General features: G+C 34.9%; 1 protein-coding gene across 5 annotated transcripts in view; it reads right to left on the bottom strand.

The window, feature by feature from the left end:
- Nucleotides 1–13,425, bottom strand: part of ARAP2 (ArfGAP with RhoGAP domain, ankyrin repeat and PH domain 2) — a 190,165-nt gene that overhangs the window by 159,672 nt on the left and 17,068 nt on the right. The window lies entirely within an intron of this gene.

Here is a 13,425-nt window from a genome sequence, read left to right as displayed (position 1 = left end):
TTTTGGGAGATGGAGTTTCGCTCTTGTTACCCAGGCTGGAGTGCAATGGCGCGATCTCGGCTCACCGCAACCTCCGCCTCCTGGGTTCAAGCAATTCTCCTGCCTCAGCCTCCTGAGTAGCTGGGACTACAGGCATGCGCCACCATGCCCAGCTAATTTTTTGTATTTTTAGTAGAGACGGGGTTTCACCATGTTGACCAGGATGGTCTCGATCTCTTGACCTCGTGATCCACCCGCCTCGGCCTCCCAAAGTGCTGGGATTACAGACTTGAGCCACCGCGCCCGGCCCTACAATTCAATTTTAAAATGGATTAACTTGCCATGGTGGTATTCACCTCTGGTCCTAGCAACTCAGGAGGCTGAAAGAGGAGGACTGCTTGAGCCCAGGAGGTTGAGGCTGCTGTGAGTAATGATCATGCCATGCATTCCAGCCATGGCAATAGCACAAGACCTGGTCTCAAACACACACACACACACACACACACACACACACACACACACAAAACAACAACAACAACAACAAAAGAAGAACCAGCATGGGCAACATAGAGAGACCCTGCCTCTACAAAAAATAAATAATAATTTTTTTAAAGCCTGGGCACAGTGGTTCATGCCTATTATCACATTTTGGGATGCCAATGTGGGCAGAATTCTTGAGCTTTAGAGTTTGAGAGCAGTTGGGCAACATAATGAAACCCCATCTCTACAAAAAAAAAAAAAAGCAAAAATTAGCTGGGTGTGGTGGTGCATGCCTGTAGACCCAGCTATGTGAGAGGCTGAGGTGGGACAATTACTTCAACCCAGGAGGTTGAGACTGCAGTGATTCATGCTGCACCACTGCACTCTGGCCTGGGCAACTGAGTGAGACCCTGTCTCAAAAAATAAAATTAAAAAAAACTGTTAAAATGTAAATGTATGCATCACAAAATATATGAATGTGATACCATCACACACATATTAGAATGGCTAAAATTAATGCTGTCGATATCAACTGTTAGAGAATATGTGGAATAATTAGAATATTTAAATACTGCTGGCAGCAAATAATAAATAAATAAATAAATACTGCTGGAAGGAATATAAAAGGGTATATCCACTTTGGAAAATTGCTTGCATTTTCTTATAAAAATAAACATTCACCAAACTTCAAAGCCCAGCTATATCAATTATATCAAAAATACTGAAAACATATGTTCACCGAAAGACCTGTATACAAATGGTCACAGCAGCTTTATTCTCAATAACCAAAACCTTGAAAAAACTCAAATAGACAATAAGAAGTAAATGATAACAAACAGTGGTATATGGATCCAATAGACAACTACCCAGCTTAAAGAAAAAGACTACTAAAAAACCTAATAACCTAAATAAATCTCAAAAATCATCATGCTGAGCAAAAGAAACAAGAAATAATAAATACCATCATGTATGGTTTTATGACAGGGATACATTCTGAGAAATGGGTTGTTAGGCAATTTCATCATTTTGTAAACATCATAGAATGTACTTACACAAACCCAGATGGTACAGCCTACTTCACACATAGGTTATATGGTGTAGCCATTATATTCTTAAGGGACCAATGTCATATACGTGGTCTATCACTGACAAAAACATCATTGCCTGGTACATGACTGCACATTCTACCAGATTCTATATGAGCATGTGAAAGAGGGGTGGACTGTATAAAGAAACTAAAAAACTCTTAGAAGTAACAGAATTTCTCTGTTTCTTGATTGTGGTAAAAATTTCATAGGTTTACACATCTTTCACAACTTACCAAATTATATGCTTTAAAGGATTGTAATTTATTACATATACACGTTACCCCAAAAGGAGTTGTTTAAGAATGAATTCAGCGCTGGGTACAGTGGCTCACACCTGTAATCCCAGCACTTTCGGAGGTCGAAGTGGGCAGATCACCTGAGGTCAGGAGTTTGAGACGAGCCTGGTCAACATGGAGAAACTCCATCTCTACTAAAAATACAAAAATTAGCCAAGTGTGGTGGTGCATGCCTATAATCACAGCTACTTGGGTAACTGAGGCAAAAGAATCACTTGAACCCTAGGAGGCAGAGGTTGCAGTGAGCCAGGATCATGCCTCTTCACTCCAGCCTGGGTGGCAGAGTGAGACAGCATCACATAAATAAATAAACAAACAAACAAATAAATAAATAAAATAAAATAAAAAATAAAAATGAATTTAGCAAACTTACTATTAACAGAGTTGACATATAAATATCAACTCCATCCCCAAATATCCGTAAACAAAACAAAACATTAAAATGGTGCCATATAGTGTGAGAAATAAAAAAACTACCAAAACCTAGAATTAAATCTAGCAAAAGATTTGCAAGAATGCAATTGGAAAACATTACTGAAAAAAATATAGAAAAATCTAAATAAATTTAAAAACATATGAAAAACAAGATATTGCAAAGAGGACAATACCCTCTATATTAATTTGTAGAGTCAATGCAACCCTAATCAAGAGTTACTGGGAAGGGTGTGTATGTGTGAAATTTAACAAACTGATTCTAAAATACATGTGAAAAACAAAGGACAATAATGACAAATTTTTTAAGAATACAGTGAGAAGACACAAGCTACCAGGTTTCATTATTTATTATATAGCTATGGTAATTAAGATACTATATTACTGATAAAAAGGGTAATAGACTATTGAACTAGAATTGAGAACCCACTTAAAGAGACACAGTTACATGGATGGAGCTGGAGGTCATTTTCCTTAGCAAACTAATGCAGGAACAGAAAACCAAATACCACATATTCTCCCTGGTAAGCAGGAGCTAAATGATGAGAACATATATGAGAGCAAAAGAGGGAACAACAGACACTGTGGCCTACTAGAAAGGGGAAGGTGGGAAGAAGGAGAGGATCAGAGAAAAGTAACCTTTAGATACTAGGCTTAGCACCTGTGACACAAGTTTACTTATACAACAACCCTGCACATGTACCCCAAACCTAAAATAATTTCTTGTTAAAAAGGGAGATTCAATTGTCATTTCAAACAAAGACAATCTATAGCAACAAGGAAAGTATGGTCATTTTAAAGACTAGATCATCTGTACATCTACATTGAAGAAAATAAAGATTTACTACTGAGACAGTACACAGAAATCAGTTCAAGGTAGATTATAAATCCCAGTGTAACAAGCCAAACAACAAAGCTAGAAGATAAAAATAGAAGATCTTCATGTGCCCTAAGACATAAAAGTTTTAACTCTAAAGGAAATTACTGGTAAATCTGACTAAATTAAAAAGAAGAACTCTTATTCATTAAAAAGTCACAATTAAGGAACATAAAAGCAACATGCAGAGCAAGAAGATATACTGTACAAGCGGTTTATACCCATAGTTTATCAGTAACTCTTAAGAACGAATAACACTTAAGAAACACAACAAAAAAATGCAATTTAAAACAACCAAAACCCAAATTGGTGAAAAATCTGAAATGGTACTACACCAAAGAAGATAGAAATGTAGGAAAAGGTCAATAAACAAGCACATAAGGTATTCGACCTCACTAGTTATCACAGAGTGCAAATGTAAACTACAATAACACTATACATGTATCTACATGGCTAAACACACACACACATACACACACACACACAAATGTTGAGGATATGAAACAAGAGGAATGCACATACACTGTTGATGGTAATGCAAATTCACACAACTACTTCATAAGAACCATTTTGCATTATCTACAAAAATGGAAATATACATATCTTATGACACAGCAATCCTGCTCCTAGGTCTGTACTCAACAGACATGCATACAAACATGCCTCAAGAATAACCACCCAAATGTATGTCAATGGGCAAATGGATAAACAAATTGGAGATTCACACAAAGAAACACTATTCAACAGTAAGAACAATCTGACATGCAACAACACAGATACCTCTAAAAAACATCATACTGAATAAAGATGTCAGATGCAAAGGATTAACTGCTGTGTAATTCCATTTATACAAAATACTCTAACAGGCAAAACCAACTCATAACGAAATCAACAGTTGCCTGATGCAGGAAGTAGGGGAATTTACTGCAAATGGTTACAAAAGAATTTTGGGAAAAGAGAGGATAAGTGATGGTAATGTTCTAAATCTTGATTGTTATGGCAGTCACTGAAAATTAGTCTATTTTACATGTAAATTATGTCAAAGTTGATTTATATGTATATAAACATATCTATATTATAAGCAGGTATATATATACACACAAATATATACATAAAATATTAGATAAGAGAGAAAATATGAAATATCAAATGAAATTAAGAATGGATATTATGGTATATTCATACAATTAAATACTATACAGCAGTAAAAATGAACAAACTATAACCACAGGCACAAACATGAATGATCCTCAAGGTTAAGCAAAATGAACTTGAAAATATACTCACTATAAGACTGCAATTTTTTTAAGATCACAAAATGGACAAAGCTATACTGTTTGGGTCCATACCTAAAAGGTAAAACCTTTTTTAAAAGCAAGAAAATGATTACCACTAAAAGTCAGGACGGAAGTTCTCTTCGGCAAGGAGAGGCACAGAATTTTACCAAAAAGTTAAAAAATAAGCCATCCTTTATTTGTTCATTATCTCTAGATTCTTGATACTTTATAAAAGTGTAATTGTTTCCTTACATTTGTATACTACTAACACAAGTACAAACTACTGATTTGAACCCTTGAGTGGAACAGTAATCAAATTTTGTACATCTTTGGTAACCTGAATTAGTAATTTATATTGCTAATTCTTGGTGAGCATTTACAATATGCCAGATAGGGCTCAGATTTTTACATATAGGCACATGTGTGTATATATAAAGTCTCTCTCTCTCTCTCTCTCTCTCTCTCTGTGTGTGTGTGTGTGTGTGTGTGTGTCTGTGTGTGTATCTACAAGGGATTGCCAAATCTATCAATTTATCAACCAAGTTCAGTTGAACTGCTGCAGATGAAAAATTAGCACAAATATAGGCAGCAAGTTGTTTTGAAAATTCTTGAGTAGCAACTTACATTTTCATTTATCTACTAATAAATTATCACAATCTTTCTTATATTCTAACACCTATTATGCCCAAAGCAAAAAGCAAATTGCTTTATATATCTACAGCTTACATTAATTTCTTTTACATATAGGCACACATGTGTATATATGACTCTCTCTCTATATATATATACACACACATATATGTGTGTGTATATATATATAAATGACTCTCTCTCTATATATATATATACATACATATATATGTATACAAATGCTCAGTCATCCCCTGCACAACATTTTGATCAATGACAGACTGCACATATGACAGTGATCCAGTAAGATCATAATGAGAATGAAAAATTCCTGTTGCCTAGTGACGTTGTAGCCATTGCAACATCACAGTACAACAGGTTATTCATGTTTATGGTGATCCTGTTGCAAGCAAACCTATTTAACTGCCAGTACAGAACAGTGTATACAATTATGTATAGTACATAATACTTGATAATGATAAATGACCATTTTTCTGGTTCACATATTTACCATACTTTTTATCTTATTTTAGAGTGTACTCCTTCCACTTTTTTTTTTTAAGGTGAGTGTAAAACAGACTCAGTCAGGTCTTTCAAGTGGTATTCCAGGAGAAGGCATTGTTATCATAAATGACATTTCCATGCTGAAGACCTTCCAGAAGATGAGAACATGGAAGACCTGAAAATTTGTAAGTTTTTAAAAATTAGTTAAAAAATTAAAATAGAAAAATGCTTAGAGAATAAGGATATGAAGAATATTTTTATACAACTGTATAATGTGTGTTTTAGCAAAGTGTCACTAAAAGAGTAGAAAGCTTAAAAAATGAAATAAAATTAAAAAGCTATAATAAGCTAGGGTTAATTTATCATTGAAGAAAAAATATTTTTAACTATAGTGTAGCCTAAGTGTACAGTATCTATAAAGTCTACAGTGGTGTAATGTCCTAGGCCTTCACCTTCAGTCACCACTCACTTACCACAGTAAGTGCCCTATACAAGTGTAATATTTTTATCTTTACACCATATTTTTACTGTATTAATATCTACTACTGCTTTACAATTTCCTACAGTATGCAGTACAGTAACATGCTGTACAGGTTTGTAGCTTAGGAACAACAGGAAATATCATATAGCCTAGGTGTGTAATTATACCATCTGGGTTTGTGTAAGTACGTCCTGTGATGTCCGACTAAGGACAAAATCACCTAATGGCATATTTCTCAGAATGCATGGCCATCGTCAAAGGACTCATGCATGTGTATACACACACACATATAGTATATACATTAAAAAATACTAACAAGAAATAAGATTATCTGCATTTTTGAAAAAAGGTAAAATTGGCAAAGAAAAGGGTTAGATCACTTACTCAAGTTCAGACAGCTCCTAAGTAACTAATCTGAAATCCAAATTCAGGCAGTCTTGTTCCTCACCCATGACCTAAGCTACAATGCTTAACTTAAAAAAAAATTTTTTTTAAATATTTTAAGTATACCCATTAGTGGTATTTTTAAGCAATATTTTGTGGGTTTTACCAATAAAAAAAATGTGAAGAAAAAGTTTGTGATAATTTGCATTGATTTCCTTGTTTAATATCTACCTACAAGGGATTACCAAATCTATCAACCCAAGTTCAGTTGAACTGCTGTGGATGAGAAATTAGCACAAATATAGGCAGCAAGTTGTTTTGAAAATTCTTGAATAGCAACTTACATTTTTTATTTATCTACTAATAAATTATCCCAACTTTCTTATATTCAAATACCTATTATATTTCTTATTCCTAACACCTAAAGCAAAAAGAAAATATACCTACAGCTCATATTAATTCCTTGTATCAGCCCTATGAGGTAGGACTTGGTGTCCTAATCCTACCAATAAAGGCAGGAAGTTCTCCCAGCCCAAGTCCCACAGCTAAGAAGAGGAAACCCAGGATTCAAGATCAGCTTTTTCTCTTCTACTATTTTACCACCAGTTACCTTGAAAACTGCTTTTAAAGTTGAAATCTAAAGCGTGTTGATAAGACGTATTAAAAACCGACCAGTAATCATCATTCTCTCTTGTTGTTATACTTTTATGATGTTAGCCAAGTTACCTAAAAGCTCTGAACCTGCTTTCCACATTTATTAAAAGGGAAAAACCCCAGGGCTTGCTGCCGAGGAATATTACGATTAATGAGATGATGCTTTTACAGAGCATAAGGCAGTGACCTACATAGTAATAAAAACTTAGCAAACAATGTTATTTTTATTACAGAAAAAAAAATTGTTGGTCCGCCTGGTAAACCTAATGTGTGCATTTGTTTCTTAAAGTCCTCAAAATAAACACTCTATATTTGTAATAGTGAAAACTGTCAACAGCCTAGGAGAAGAAATTTTAATAAAATACAGCAGTTATTATATAAAATACATATATTGATGTGAACACATCACAAAAATAATATTCAGTGAAACACAAAACTACAAAAGAATATCATTTCCATTAATCAAAAACATCTACAACAATGCTATTACATCTGTAGTAAATGGACAAAAGCATGCATGAGAAGGATAAACACCAATTTCAGAATATTGGTGACTTCTAGGCACAAAGGAAGGAGGCAGAAAAGTTAGCTGAATTTATTATTTCTCAATAAACTAAAGTCTGGGTCCACTATGGAAATTTTTTTCATTTTTTAATCTAGATGGGATTATATGGTAACATGTTATTTTCCATAATCTGTTTTAGTTTCTTTTTTCGAGATCTGTCTCACTCTGTCGCCCAGGCTGGAGTGTAGTGGTGCGATCTTCGCTCACTGCAACTTCCACCTCCCAGGTTCAAGCAATTCTCTGCCTCAGCCTCCTGAACAGCTGGGACTGCAAGCACCCGGGACCACACCTGGCTAACTTTGTATTTGTAGTAGAGAGGAGGTTTCACCATCTTGGCCAGGCTGATCTTGAACTCCTAACCATGTGATCCACCTGCCTTGGCCTTCCAAAGTGCTGGAATTACAGGCATGAGCCGCCACGCCTAGGATATTTTGCATATTCTTATGTATGTTTGAAATTTTCCAAATTATAAATAATTTTGTCTTAATGTTTGTGTTGTGGTATTCAAACAATTTTTTAAATATGACTCATACTATAATTTCTGACCCGGAAGCCAGAATTACTAGCTTAACTCCAAACACTGAGAAGGTACCTCCTTCTTACTCCTAAATTCCCTAAGAGTCATAACCTCATATCTTTGTATTGCACCCCTTTTTCCCTTCCCCTCAGTGCTTTGGACCAACAAACTAACTCTTATTGAAAAAATGCCCCAAGCATCATAAACATATCCAGGTATATATGTGATTGTTGATGAGTACAGAAATCATCTCATATGTAAATAAGCTTGGGAAATAAAGTATGTATATACACAGCTTGATTTGTGGAGTTTCAAAAAAGGAAAATTTTTAAATAAAGCTTTATTTTAGTAAGTTAAAACTTATGTTCGAGTAGAAATAATGCTTTAAAACCCCAAATAATAAAATCTAAACAATAAAACGCAAATCAAAAATATCAATGATTCTGATTGATGTTAACTTCGTAATGCTTTGTTATTTTCTCCATGTCGATTATATTATTTTTAAAACCCTAAATCTATTTCCTCTGAAAATAGAGGGGATTTTCTGCAGATGTTCAGTTCTGATGGGCTGACCTACTATAAACAGCCTTTACCTGTGGAATGTAAGGCCTTTGAAAATACCTAAATTCTATTACTTATATAGAGTATTAACAAATTTCTATGCAAGAAAAACTATTGTGAATAAAATTGTGTCCCCGTCCCAAAAAAATCATGTGTTGAAACTCTAACCCACAGTGTGACTGTATTTAAATTAGGTAAGTAATTTAACTTAAATACACTCATAAGGGTGAGGCCCTATTCCAATAGAACTGGTAGCCTTCTAAAAACAGAAACCAGAGATGGCTCTCTCTCACCCCAGGAACTGAGGAAAGACCACATAAACAGACATCAAGAAGGCCACCAACTGATAGCTAGTAGAGAGCCCTCACCAAAACCAAAGGATGCTAACACTTTGATTTCGGACTTTTAATATCCAGAACTGCTAAGAAAAATTTCTGTTGGTTAAGCTGTCTGGTGTACAGTATTTCACCATGGTAGCTGGAGAGACAAAGACAACTATGCCTGGTACCAGAGTTAAAACGGTTTGTTCAAAGAACCTGAATATAAAAGAAGAGAAGGTAATGAGTAATATTCTGATTATCAAAGAGAATGTTCTGCCTACCTACAGGTTTTATTTTTTAAAATATTTTTAATCACTAAATTGCCCAGAAAAGCAGTGACATAAAGGTTAATATCAAAGATACCCCTTTATGAACTATACTTAGACAAGGCAGCCAAACCAAAAAATAATTACATGGCATATGTGGACCATCATTTCACAAAATATTAAAAAAGAAAAAATGCAGCTCTCACAATTGATAATAAACTATAGGTCATTCTAGAGTGGAATTTAACACACAATCATTAGTCAGCAGTTTAACACTGCCCTGAGGTTTTCATAATCTCTAACTAAAACAGACAAATCTGAATTTGGAAAGCATGAAAGTGGGTTAATTACAGCATAGATCAATAATGTGAAACTTACAATACAAATAATTAAGTCTCAATTTAAGAAGTTTTAAAAAGCATCCTTAGGATATGAATAAATGTTCATTACAGAACTATTGCAACACATAAGTTTACAACACCATCAATTTTTTTAATCTACTAGAAAAAAATTCAATTTTATACTTTTTTCAAACAAGATGGATTTTATTTACAAAAATAAAATATAAATGTAATGGCTTTTTAACTTTGAGAGATTATTGAAAGGATATCCTCATCTTCTAACAATAAATCTAACTACCATTTAGATTTAATTATTCAGATATTCAAGTCAAAATTTAGCAAATATTAAGCCTTTTCTCATAGTATTTAAAAAGCACTTTAAGAGAAAGGAATCAAAATGTTAGGATTGCTAAGTATTTTTCTACTGTAACGTGAAATGTAAAATTTTCTTGGAGATGAAAAAGACTTGAAATCCTTCTGTACATTTCTTATTCAGTGCAGTAAACAATTGCTTACTACTTTTCTGTACTTTTTGCTCATATATATTTTTGGCATTACAATCTATAAAACGGTGTCATCCATTTTGAATGTCTATGTATATACAAAGAGAAAAAAATCGAAGATTTTTATTTTTAATAAAAATTTCGAAGAACACTGGAGACTTCAGGTGTAGATTTCAAACTTTTGAAAAGCCCTCAAGGAGTCAACACAGCACTTCAGTTTTCTAATAGTTGTACCTCCACAACAGTGCAGCTTTGCACATCATCCCCTTCCCACTACTTCTGCTTCTTCATTTGCCATTCCCCCAAAACATTCAGAGGCACTGCACCTTAAAAAGAAGGCTTTGAGACCTCTCCCAAGGATAACACAGTTGCATGAAAAATGCATAAAAATCATTAAACCGAGGAGGAAAAACGTACTTCCCTCAGTAGCTGTGAGATTCCTTCCTGCCTGGGGTACTAAGATGACTCTGCATAAGATCACAGGACACACCTACAACTCCCGAGGCAATGTGGGATCTGCTTTCTGCTTGGAGGGCTCCCAGGGACTAGCCGAGCCTCCAAGAGATGGTGATAAGGAAGGAGCTGATGCTTGCAGTCTAGTCCTGATCTGGCTCTCAAGAGATAGTTCAAAAGATAACCTGAGGTTATTGTCCAGGCCAGCCCTCTAGAGAAAAGGAGCAGGCAGGAATTCAGGGAAGAACCCAAATCTACAACAAAGAATAAATTTGACAGAACATCAATTCTACCAATTTTGTTGACAGGAAGGAGGCAGGGAGGGCACATGTCCAGGAGAGAAAAACGAAGAGCCCTATGTCAGAAAAACACTTCAAAGTTGGCATCCATATTCATTTGTATAACTGTATGAAATGTTTAGTAATTACATTAAAACACAGGGAATAAAGAAATATTTTTATTTGGTATATGAAGGAATGCACTAAATATAATCTATAGGTGTTATTACTTGATCAAAGAGAAACTCAGATTATATAACCCATAGTTTTATTTAAAAAGTCATATTAAAACAGTTTAAAATCATGCAATTACTATTTGCAACATAGGGAAGGAGCACAAGGAAAAACAGACAGTGAAGTCTGAAAATAATTTATTTGCTCATTACGATCTGAGCACCACAAAAGCACTGTTGCTATTAACTACCATAATCAAAGAAAAGAAAGATTAGGATATGTAATCTGGCCTAAATGTCACATGAAAAAAACAAAAAAAAAAAACAGTGCTATGATATAGCTAGCACTAAATTATTGGCTACTAATTTTAATGTTTCCACTCTCAAAGACTCAGTTACAAATTGAATAACAAGGTTTTCATATAATACAAAGCTTACATTTATAATAAAAGAGTTGAAAATATACCACTCTGGCATATTGACTATTTTGAATAAAAGGCATTTCATCCAAATGTTGGAAAACAACATGTATAAAAAGACCTGATCTTCCAGTCTCCTTAAAAGCAGAAGATGAAATTTCCCTGAAAGAAATTAACATCTTGTCCTCAAGGACGAGAAGTTGAGGCCAAAGAATTCTATACAGGCCTTGTTAAAATAACTTATCTTTTTAGCCTCCCCACATAATTTAGCTGGTTTTTTACAACTTACTACTCTTTTTGCAGTTCATTATTTAATTGCTTCACGCTAACTGCTTATTTGTATCTTTATCGGGCTATGAGGATTCTCCTGCCACATAAAAACTCATATTACTTGTATAAAATAAATTTGTATGCTCATCTCCTGTTAATATGTTAGAGATCAATTTATATCAATTTAATTTTTAGACCCAGCTGGGATCCTAAGAAAAAAGAGGTGGAATTTTGCTGCCCCTATACAACTAAATGAGTATCAAAAGATTGTCTGTAAAATTCATGAAAATTAGCACAGACTCTTTGAAACTTAAACCAAATCCTTCTGACGTGAGAATATCCTTTCTAGCTCCCAAAGGGATTCAGTCCTGGCAAAGATGCAGTTTTAACCTGAGTACACATGGTAAATGAGTCTGGCATGTCAAAAGCGTCTGCCATCTTGAATTGTCAGTTTTCATTCACTTTCTTTTAATTATTCAAAATTAGCAAACTATTTTAAAGCTAAAGTGTCACACAAAAATGAGTGTTTTTATACAATCCCAATAAATAATCTAATTCTTACATAGGCAATCAACATTTTTGACAGTATTTACTCAATGAGTGGTTAAGAAAGTGAGATCTTGAGTCAGATGCACTGGTAGGAAATCCTACTTCACTACCCATGTGGTCTTAGGGAAATTATCCCAAGGCTCATTTACTTCATAAGAATAATTAGCTTAGTGACCTAACAGGGTCACTAATTAGAACATTAGATAACCCCTGTAAAATTATAAACCAAACTATCATTTAATAGATGGTATTAGTTGTTCAATAAATGTGTTTAATACATGACACTATAACTATTGATTTCCTAGTAAACACCAGACTTTACTATTGGCACTAGGGATGTCAAGATAAAGACAAATTAATTAGAACCTCTGCCATCGAAAGTTTATGCTCTAATAGGAGATACATATATTAACAGAGCCTTGTAAATGGTCAAGTTTTCTCTCACAAACACTAAATTGCCACCTTTTCTCTGGCAAACACTATTTGCACTACTATTACCAAAGGTACCTAAGGCCAAAGCACAGATTCAAAGGGAGGAGGGGGAACAGCAGCCTTATCGGGTGCGGGAAGAGGAATCCTGCTGAACTCCAGCCCGGAGCCTGTGCAGAAAGTGTGTAAAGCATTTAGTGCCACTACAGTGACAGTCAAACTTGAACAGCCTCATGTCTCTCAGTAGAGAGACAAGTGTTAGCTTTTTTTTTTTTTTTTTTTTTTTTGAGATGGAGTTTCGCTGTTGTTACCCAGGCTGGAGTGCAATGGTGCGATCTCGGCTCACTGCAACCTCCGCCTCCTGGGTTCAGGCAATTCTCCTGCCTCAGCCTCCTGAGTAGCTGGGATTACAGGCACGCGCCACCATGCCCAGCTGATTTTTTGTATTTTTAGTAGAGACGGGGTTTCACCATGTTGACCAGGATGGTCTCGATCTCTTGACCTCGTGATCCACCCACCTTGGCCTCCCAAAGTGCTGGGATTACAGGCTTGAGCCACCGCGCCCGGCCCAAGTGTTAAACTTTTAATGGGAAAAGCGATATCCTATTCCAACCCTGGAGAAAACCACAACTATTTTAGGTATAACTTTGAGATTCATAAATTCTGAAAGTTAAAGCTGATGACTTCTTTTGCTATGAA

Source organism: Cebus imitator, unplaced genomic scaffold (genome assembly GCF_001604975.1).
Source record: "Cebus imitator isolate Cc_AM_T3 unplaced genomic scaffold, Cebus_imitator-1.0 Scaffold47, whole genome shotgun sequence".
Classification (NCBI taxonomy): domain Eukaryota; kingdom Metazoa; phylum Chordata; class Mammalia; order Primates; family Cebidae; genus Cebus; species Cebus imitator.
This window is presented reverse-complemented; position numbering and strand designations above follow the sequence as displayed.